An 11,309-nucleotide genomic window follows, 5' to 3' on the forward strand; every position below is an offset into this window, starting at 1 on the left:
CTAAGTTTTGTACTCTGCTCATTGTGACCTTACGAAGGTCAAGCGGGGAGTGTGCTGTTTTTATGACAGTTATTTAGTTTATAATATTTTCGCTTAGTAATTCATTCAATAGTATTTTCTAGTTAGAATTAGAAGTGTTTAAAGTGTATTCATTGCATGTAAAATATATCGGCATGCGATGACGTCACATCCGGTTTCGCCGCGTCTTGTGGGAAAACACCGGTTTGAAATTAGCGCGAGGGTGGGGGCTTTCCACGAGGCTCACCTGAGCACAAGCAGTTTTGCAGGCATGAGAAATCACAGTGAGAGCAACGCTGTAAGTTAATAGATAATCGATATATTGAACTAAGATGTTAATTCTGATCCTGTTAGAAGTAACGACGGTAGATAATGTTTATGCTTTCGTTAGTTAAAGAGTCGCGGATAGTTTGCATGGAAGTGTATTTAAAGTAGTCAATGGAGCAGGTAAACTCTCCCTGTATACTGCACCTTAGTGTAATGTAGTTATAGTCACCTTTGCAAGTATTTACACTTGAAATGTGATATTAAGGAAGGAACAAATACTGTATCAATCTTGTATTGTTTTATCAACAGTTTTCACCATATGTTAATGTGAAGAGTGAACAGTAAATGGTTAATCTTACTGCGATCTGGTTTGCATTGGCTGTGGTTTATCCGGACGTTAAATTCGGCGTTTCGTTACACCCGAAGGAGAACGTTACAAAACCCATATGGTCACGGGAAGAAGGTACAAACTCCTTACAGACAGCAGTGAGGATTATACCCTGATCTTACAGCTGGCACCTTACAGTATTATGCTAACCACTACGCTACCATGCTGCCGATATAATATTAAAATGACAACTTCTAATTGTCTGGAATTTATTTATACAGTGTGGAATAGCCGCCCTTTGAGCCATTCCGCCTAGCAACTTCCAATTTCATCCTGACCTAATCACGGAACAGTTTACAACGACTGCTTAACCTACCAACCGGTATATCTTTGGACTGTGGGCGAAAACTGGAGCACCCAGAGGAAACGCACGCAGTCACAGGGAAAACGTATAAACTTCTTCTAGATAGTGGCAGCAATTGAACCTGTGTCTTCTGTACTATAAAACATTGTGCTAGCCACTACACTACCATGCTGCTTGATATCTGAACCAGATTTATAACTGATGTGAAATTTGTTTATTGGTGGCAGCATAGTGCAAAGATTTATTTATCATATGTACATGGAAACATACAGTGAAACATAGAAAAATAGAAAACCTATAACACAATACAGGCCCTTCAGCCCACAAAGCTCTGATGAACATGTCCTTGCCTGAAAAATTACCTAGGGTTGCCCATAGCCCTCTATTTTTCTGCGCTCCATATACCTCTGCAGGAGTCTCTTAAAAGACCCTATTGTATCCACCTCCACCACTGTCGCCGACAGCCCATTCCACGCACTCACCACACTCCATGTAAAAAACTTACCACTGACATCTCCTCTGTATCTACTTCCAAGCACCTGAAAACTGTGCCTTCTCGTGTTAGCCATTTCAGCCCTGGGAAAAAGCCTCTGACTATCCACGCGATCAATGCCTTTCATTTATCTTGTATACCTCTATCAGGTCACCTCTCATCCTCCGTCGCTCACTATTATATAGTTCACTCAACCTATTCTCATAAGGCCTGCTCCCCAAACCAGGCAACATCCTTGTAAATTTCCTTTGCACCCGTTATATGTTCTCCACATCCTTCCTATAGTGAAGCAACCAAAACTGAGCACAGTACTCCAAGTGGGGTCTGACCAGGGTCCTATATGGCTGCAACATTACCTCTGGGCTCCTATACTCAATCCCATGATTGATGAAGGCCAATGCATTGCATGCTTTCTTAACCACAGAGTCAACCTGCACAGCAGCTTTGATGTGCTATGGACTTGGACCCCATGATCTCTCTGATCTTCCACACTGCCAAGAGTCATACCATTAATATTATTTTCTGCCACCATATTTGACCTACCAAAATGAACCACCTCACACTTATCTGGGTTGAACTCTAACTGCCACTTCTCAGCCCATTTTTGCATCCGATCAATGTCCCGCTGTAATCTCTGACAGCCCTCCACACTATCCACAACACCTCCAACCTTTGTGTCATCAGCAAACTTACTAACCCATCCCCCCACTTCTTCATCCAGGTCATTTATAAAAATCAAGAAGAGCAGGGGTCCTAGAACAGATCCTTGAGGCACCCCACTGGTGACCAATGTCCATGCAGAATATGACCCGTCTACAACCACTCTTTGCCTTCTGTGAGCAAGCCAGTTCTGGATCCACAAAACAATGTCTCCTTGGATCCCATGCCTCCTTACTTTCTCAATAAGCCTTTCATGGGATAACTTGTCAAGTGCCTTGATGAAATCCATATACACTACATCTACTGCTCTACCATCAGTAATGAAATGTGTCATTTGTGATAATGACCGATCTATTCCAAGGATATGCTGGGGGCAGCCCACAAATGTTACCATGGTTCTGGTGTTGGTCATGGAGGAATTAAAATATGGAAGGAAGCATTGAACTCAAATGCTTTGAGGTCAGTGGGAGTAAATGCACCAGATGTCTTTGTTCTTGCCATGTGCTTGAAAGAATGGAGGCTGTCACTTTGTGAAGCCACTCTGTAACCTCCATTTTGTGAGCTGTTTTATAAAGTGATTTTTTTGCTCTGAAATAACTTAATCAGAGCAAGTGGATGTGGACACAAGGAGTTTCTGTTGATGATCTGCTAAACTTGAGAGCATTCTCAGATGAACTGTTTATGGTGTACAATGGTGGGTTTGCAGAAGTAATCTTGTTATCTCAGCCCCATGTCCTGGTGACCCACTTTGACTGGTTTGGACCAGAGTCAAATAGAACAAAAGAGGCACATCAATGGGAATTTGACACAGCTCAGTCATTTGATCTACAGCCAATAAGATTCAATGCAGCATTGGAACTGATAATGAAAAAGCATGAGAATGAGGGGCTCTAAAATGAAAAGAAGGAGAACTCTGGAGACTATTGAAAGGAAGATCCCCATGTCAGGGGCTGGGAAAAGGATCAATCGTTTGGCCAACGGGAGACCCCCTAGTTCAGTATTATAAATTGGAGAAGTGGCCTGAGTGAGTTCATGGTTTAAGTTGTTGGCCTGGGGTTAACATAGTTGCGTTGTCGTTGGTGCAGAGACAATAAAGTGAGTGCTTGAATAGTTAGGAGTTGAATAGTGAATTGCGTAACCTAGTCCAGTTGATAACTCATCAATACCAGCCCCAACACAGTGTATCCACAAGTTACCAACCTTAACCCATTCACCTTCGAAATGTGGGAGAAAACCGGATCACCAGGCAGTCATGGAGAAAATGTACAAAATCCTTACAGACGGCGGCAGGAATTGAACCCCAACTAGTGACAGCTGCAGCCCTAAAGCAATGTACTAATTGGTATGGTACCTAATACCAAAAGAATTACAGCTACAGATGTGGCAACATGGAAAACCTTACTGCAGCTCCCAGACCACATTTGCCCTGAATTTTATCATAAGATCTTTAATTAATAGGCTCGTCCTTCACGAATCCCCTTGTTGCCACTACAGCAGCTTGCTTACCCATGAAGTGCTTACGTAAGATTGTATTTTTAGTCTGGCATTTCAGACCTAGTTTTACAACTTATAGAAATGTTTACATCCTACACTGTACAACTACTCTACTTTAAGGAGCAGTGCCTGAGGAAGGTGACGTCCATCATTAAGGATCCCCACCACCCAGGACATGCCCTCTTCTCATTGCTACCATCAGGTAGGAGGGACAGAAGTCTGAAGGTACACACTCAGTGATTCAGGAACAGCTTCTTCCCCTCTGCCATCTGATTTCTGAATGGACATTGAATCCATGAACATGACCTCACTACTTTTTTTATTTCCTATTTTTTGCACTACTTATCTAATTTATCTATTATATATATACTATAATTCACAGGTTTTTTTCTCTTTATTATCATATATTGCATTATATTGCTGCCACAAAGTCAACAAATTTCATGACTTATGCCAGTGATATTAAACCTAATTCAGATTCTGATGAGAAAAAGGACACAAAAAATTTGTAGTTCTACAAGACTCTGAATAGACATATTCTGGGGATTTGGGATATAGCAAATATTAATTTCAGCAGCAACCAGTTTTCAGATCTGAATATAGATTGTAGGTTGAATTTAAAATGCAGCTCAGAACAGTGGCCTTCCTTGGAGCTGCATTTTGGAGTTAATTGCAGACCAGGAAACAATCCATTGACCTGAGAAGTCTCCAAATGCACACCCCATTCTTCTTAGGTCTGCATGTGCATGAATGTAGCTCAGAGAGTGCTAATTAACACTCATTTTGGGTGTGAAGACCTAGGTATGTGCAAATTATATGTAAGTATAAGGAAGCATTATAAATGAACTATAGAAATCATCCTGTTGTTACATTTGTTCTTTAACAAATAACAATGTGATGTACAATTGGCTTAGAGAGCTTCTCTCTTGAGTAACTTCAAAGGCTGTCAGCATATGTATGCTGAATAAAAACTTTCATATCTCCCAGTTGCATCTCTCCAGTGGCTCCCTTCACAAGTCACATCACCACACTTGGAATATTGTGTTCAATTCCATTTGCCTTATTGAATGGGGAATCTTTAGAGAGGTTGCAGATGGTCTTGGCCCACAATGTCAACTGTATATTCACTTCAGTGGATGCTGCCTGACCTGCTGAGATCCTCCAGCATTTTGGGTGAGTTGCTCAGACTAGAGGGCATGTCTTATTGAGATAGGTTGAGTGAACCAGGGATTTTCTCTTTGGATTGAAGGAAAACTAGATGTTTACAAGTTGAAAATGTAGGTAGTCTAACAGGTGACAGATGATACATATTGTTCTTAATAGAAACTTTCTACATAACTCACAAACACTCTCATAGAGTTGTGTTCGCTTTGAGAGACAGTGTCTGACACAATGATGTCAATGTAAGGTGACTGCTTTTGATTGGTTTGTAATGGAAGTAAAAAGCTGCTGATTGTGGACTTCAGGAAGGGAAGGATGAAGGAACACCAACCAACCCTCACAGAGGGATCAGAAATGGAGAGAGTGAGCAGCTTCAAGTTCCCGGGTGTCAAGATCTCTGAGGATCTAACCTGGTCGCAACATATCAATGTAGTTATAAAGAAGGCAAGATAACGACTATACTTCATGAGGAGTTTGAAGAAATTTGGTTTGTCAACAAATACACTCAAAAACTTTTATAGATATACTCTGGAGAGCATTCTGACAGACTGCATCACTGTCTGGTATGGGGGTGGGCTACTGCACAGGACAGAAAGAAGCTGCAGAGGGTTGTAAATTTAGTCGGCTCCATCTTGGGTACTAGCCTACAAAGTACCCAGGACATCCTCAAGGAGCGGTGCCTCAGAAAGGCAGCGTCCGTTATCAAGGACCTCCAGCACCCAGGGCATGCCCTTTTCTCACTGTTACCATCAGGTAGGAGATACAGAAGCCTGAAGGCACACACTCAGTGATTCAGGAACAGCTTCTTCCCCTCTGCCATCCAATTCCTAAATGGACATTGGACCCCTGGAAACTATCTCACTTTTATAAATATACAGTATTTCTGTTTTTAGCATGATTTTTAATCTATTCAATATACTTATACTGTAATTGATTGATTGATTGATTTATTACTTTTATTTGATCTTTTTTTTCTTCTACATTATGTATTGCATTGAACTGCTGCAGCTAATTAACAAATTTCACATCGCATGCTGGTAATAATAAGCTTTCAGCTTCTGACACCGGTCTTACTTCAAAATATTCTCCATATCCAGCTTTCTGTTGAAAGCGACTGCATTTTTATCTACACTGGTGACTTGGCTTGAAGAACACAAACACAATCAGTGTTGATAGAGCACCTTTAACACTTTTTAAGTTGCAGCACACGCTAAACACTGGATGAACTTAGTTTTCTCCCCATGTTGTATTTACAATGTTACATGTTCTCCCAGTCACCACATGGGTTTCCTCTGGGTGCTCTGGTTTCCTCCCACATTCCAAAGATGCATGAGTTAGGGTTAGTGAGTTGTCAACCCAGAATTGTGGCAACACTGAAAAATCCTTGCTGTTTTGCTTTGATGCAAATGATGCATTTGACTGTTGTACCTATACTCAGAGGTCACCTTGTTAGATACAACTGTACATCTGCTTGTAAATGCAAATATCAATTGTGCGGCAGCAACTCAATGCATAAAAGCATGTAGACATGGTCAAGAAGTTCAGTTGTTGTTCAGAGCAAACACCAGCAATGAATTACGATAAAAGAAAGATGTGCAGGACAAACAAATGCGCCTTTGATTGGACCCTTGGTGGCTGCTGTGTCATCTTCCCGGAAGATCAATGAGACTATGAGAAAAGCACATCACTATTGTATTCATTGTAGATATAATGAACAAAGTATATTTTTTGGGAAAATAGAAGCAGTTTTCCCAGCATGAGTTCATCAATATCAAAGTCTCAAAACTCCTTTAAATGGCAGTCTGCCTCTGTTCCTTTTCCCTCTCTTTGTTTCTCTCTCTCTCTCTCTCTCTCTCTCTCTCTCCTCACTGACCCAACTAGTCCCCATTACCCTAACTCTTTCCCTTTCCCCCAACCTCTTCATCTGCCGATCACCCTCACTCCCTCCCTCCCACATTCCAAGGACAACGGAGTAGTAAGGCTCAGTATGTTGTGAGCATGCAATGTTAGCAGTGGAAGCATGGTGCCACGTATGGGCTGTCCTTCAGCACATCTTCAGACTGGATTGGTGATTGAAGCAAAATGCTGCATTTCTCTGTATGTCTTGATGTTTTGGAGTACATGTAATCAATAAAGTTAATCTTTAAACATACCAACATTTTCATCTCAGGACATTCGTATATAAAGAGAAAGAAAATCATAGTTGTACTTACTCAATATTTATTTATTTTATTTAGCGATACAGCGTGGGACACGACCTTCTAGCCCAATCAGTTGCACCACCCAACAGCCCACTTACTTAATCCTAGCCCAATCACTGGGCAATTTACAATGACCGATTAACCTACTAACCAGTACCACTTTGGACTGTGGGAGGAAACCAGAGCACCTGGAGGAAACCCGCACAGTCATGGACAGAAAACACACTCCTTACAGATGGCACCAGAATTGAACACTGAACTCCGACACCCCCAGCTACAACAGTTCTGTGCTATTTGCTATGCCATCGTGGAGCCCCAAAATAGTAAGAATGCGGTATATTTAGAGGAATAGAAAAGCTGTACATGATTTTCCTACTTTGCTTTCTAGGCGGTCGTTAATCAGTTCAAATATTTTTTTTAGCGGTCTGTGTGAACCAGCGGCATGCAATTAATCCTCGGAGATCCTGTTCTGTGCTCTTTAGCATGTAAGTGACTCCCTTTGTCCAAGTACAGTTACAGCTGGTTCATGTTGGAATCAATTGTCAGGCTGTATCCTCAGACTATAATTAAGACCCTAATAGTCACTCACCACCCTCAACAAGGATAGAATGTGGCAGCTAATTCTAAAACATCTCAACACCAATGTCTTTGCCCCGATTAATATGCTAATAGCTCTGCTTCGTGTGATAAATTTTTATCTGTCGACACAGCTGGCTTTTCTCATCAGTCTTTCATCACCTTTAATGGGGATTCATCTTGTAATTACTTCTGGCTGCAGTACTGTAGCTCGCAGTGTGTCCTGGTACAACCTGCAATCTGGGTTTACCAGTGTAACCACAGCACCAAGTCACAGTCATAGAGGGGTACAGCATGGAAGCAGGCCTTTCGGCCCAGCCCGTCCGTGCTGGCCAAGTTGCCAAAGTGAGCTAGCCCTATTTGCCTTTGATAGGTCCAGATCCCTTTCAACCTTTCCTATCATGAGAGGACTGGAAGCAACACCCTCTTAATGCTAGAGGAATGCAGCAGGCTGGGCAGGGTCTATGGAAAAAAGCCCTTCAGCACGACTTGGCCCAAAACGTCGACTGTACTTTTCTTCCATAGACGCTGCCTGGCCTGCTGAATTCCTCCAGCATTTTATGTGTGTTGCTTGGATTTCCAGCATCTGCACATTCTCTCCTGTATGAGAGAACTGGAATTGGCTGTCACATATATCAAGGTACAGCGAAGAAGTTGTCTTCAAGATTCAAGATTGTTTAATGTCATTTCTAATTCACAAATGTAAAGGAGAACAAAATAATTGTTACTCCAGATCCAATGCAGCACAAAAAAAATCACAATGACATATTGAACACAATAATAAAAAGGACATAAATATAAATATATAAGATAGCTTATGTATAGATAGGTGTTTGGGTAGTGAGGTGGAAATCTGTCTCTACCACAGGAGGTGTAAGACACTCCTTCCCTCCACCAGCCTGCAGGTCACCCTTGGACAAGGCATAGCACCTGCTTAGCCCCCCGATCAGGGTCACATGAAGCCATGGGAGCAGGTTTTGGATGGTCGTATGAGCAGCTGGTGCCTATCACAAGTCCTGGTATTGTAACCACTGACACCAGGCAGAAAATCTCTGAAGAGTATTGATAGTGGTTGGCTCGCCCGTCTAATAAGAAGAAAGCAATGACAAACCACTTCTGTAGGAAAATTTGTCAAGAACAATCATGGCATAGAAAGTCTATGATCACCCATGTTATATGACACAGCACATAACAAACGAAAAAATATATATCGATTAATTGTACGTCCATAAAGTGAAGCTAGACACAGGAGTGAGTGTACACAAGATCATTGACAGGAAATGATTTTGCAGTGGGGCATGTGGAAGAGTGTGTTAGCGAGTAGATATTTTGATCAGCCTTACTGCTTGAGGAAAGTAACTGTTTCTGTAAGACTGTTTCTGGTCTTCACACAGATCAGCTCACTAAACTATAAGGTATAGCTAAGGCAGTCAGTCAGAATCATGTTTCCATCACTGAAATGTCAAGCATGAGTGGACATGCATTTAAGATGGGGAGGGGGGTTATGCTTAAAGGAGACTAAAGGTGACACCTCATGTCAATACTTTCAATGGAGGGAAAGTGTGTGTCCATGCAAGTCTGGACCCAAAGATCAAACCCAGGATTGGTGAGCCTGGCGTGAAGTCTGAAGTTGAAGGCCCAATTTCTGCAAGTCTGAGAGTTCAGAGTCAAGGATTAGACACCCTGAAGTGGCCTGTCATGGTGCTGGGGTCCAGAGGCGGCATAACCTGACAATGGAGGCCTGGAGGCAGCCTGCTGTGTGATTGGAGGTCCAGAGTCAGCCTGTCCTAGGGTGGGAGGACCAGAGATGGCCTGTCCTGTGGTTGGAGACCCAGAAATGTCCTGTCCTAGGGTGGGAGGCCCAGAGACGGCCTGTCCTGTGGTTGGAGGCCCAGAAATGTCCTGTCCTAGGGTGGGAGGCCCAGAGACGGCCTGTCCTGTGGTTGGAGGCCCAGAAATGTCCTGTCCTAGGGTGGGAGGCCCAGAGACGGCCTGTCCTGTGGTTGGAGGCCCAGAAATGTCCTGTCCTAGGGTGGGAGGCCCAGAGACGGCCTGTCCTGTGGTTGGAGGCCCAGAAATGTCCTGTCCTAGGGTGGAAGGCCCAGAGACGGCCTGTCCTGTGGGTGGAGACCCAGAAACGTCCTGTCCTAGGGTGGGAGACCCAGAGACGGCCTGTCCTGTGGTTGGAGGCCCAGAAATGTCCTGTCCTAGGGAGGGAGGCCCAGAGACGGCCTGTCCTGTGGTTGGAGGCCCAGAAGTGTCCTGTCCTAGGGTGGAAGGCCCAGAGATGGCCTGTCCTGTGTTGGGAAGCTGGTCTGTATATGTGAATGGGTGGAAGGGAGAAATAGCAAAGTGTGAAAGGGGTTTGTTTTGCTGTTGTTAGTCATGTTGTACTGCTGAGCATTGTAGGCATGATACTTTGTGTTGATGTTGGACTGTGAAGCAAAACTTCTGATGGCTGCCAGCACATCCTTGGGTGTGTTGGTTGTTAATGCAAAATGATGCATTTACCTGTATGTTTCAATGTAGTTGTGACAAATAAATAAATGAATGAATAAATCTGAATTCAAATCCAAATCTCAATCTGAATCTGGGCAGAGTCCATTACTCTTCACAGGTTCTTACATACCTGCTATTTCAAGTTCAAGTTCATTGTCATTCAGCCACATACATGCAAACCACTGAATGAAGCATCATTCCTTCGGACCAAGGTGCCCAACACAGTACATAGAGCTCACATGCAACACGTAAAGTAATATTACCAGAAAGAAATTCACAAATGATAAGGTGCATTTGTGACACAAGTCAAGTCAAGTCACTTTTATTGTCATTTCGACCAGAACTGCTGGTACAGTGCATAGTAAAAATGAGACAACGTTTTTCAGGACCATGGTGTTACATGACACAGCACGAAAAACTAGACTGATCTACGTACAAATGTTGTAATGAAAAAAACAACAGAGAAAGCTACACTAGACTACAGACCTAAATAGGACTGCATAAAGTGCACAAAAAAAGTGCAGGCATTTACAATAAATAATAAACAGGACAGTAGGGCAAGGTGTCAGTCCAGGCTTTGGGTATTGAGGAGTCTGTTAGCTTGGGGGAAGAAACTGTTACACAGTCTGGTCGTGAGACCCCAAATGTTTCGGAGCCTTTTCCCAGATGGCAGGAGAGAGAAGAGTTTGTATGAGGGGTGCATGGGGTCCTTCATAATGCTGTTTGCTTTGCGGATGCAGCGTGTAGTGTAAATGTCCATGATGGTGGGAAGAGAGACCCCAATGATCTTTTCAGCTGACCTCACTATCCGCTGCAGGGTCTTACGATCTGAGATGGTGCAATTTCCGAACCAGGCAGTGATGCAGCTGCTCAGGATGCTCTCAATACAACCCCTGTAGAATGTGATGAGGATGGGGGGTGTGAGATGGACTTTCCTCAGCCTTCGCAAAAAGTAGAGACGCTGCTGGGCTTTCTTTGCTATGGAGCTGGTGTTGAGGGACCCAGGTGAGATTCTCCGCCAGGTGAACACCAAGAAATTTGGTGCTCTTTACGACCTCTACCGAGGAGCCGTCAATGTTCAGAGGGGAGTGGTTGCAAGTAAACAAGTTAACAAGTAAACAGTGTAATGCTACTGGTGCTTCAGACCTGATGAGAACTAGGTTGCGGCAGGGGAAGAAGCTGTTTCCCATTCTAACGGTCCTTGTCCCAGCCTGATGGTAGGGGATCAAAGGAGTGGTTGCATGAACG

Source organism: Hypanus sabinus, chromosome 11 (genome assembly GCF_030144855.1).
Source record: "Hypanus sabinus isolate sHypSab1 chromosome 11, sHypSab1.hap1, whole genome shotgun sequence".
NCBI lineage: Eukaryota > Metazoa > Chordata > Chondrichthyes > Myliobatiformes > Dasyatidae > Hypanus > Hypanus sabinus.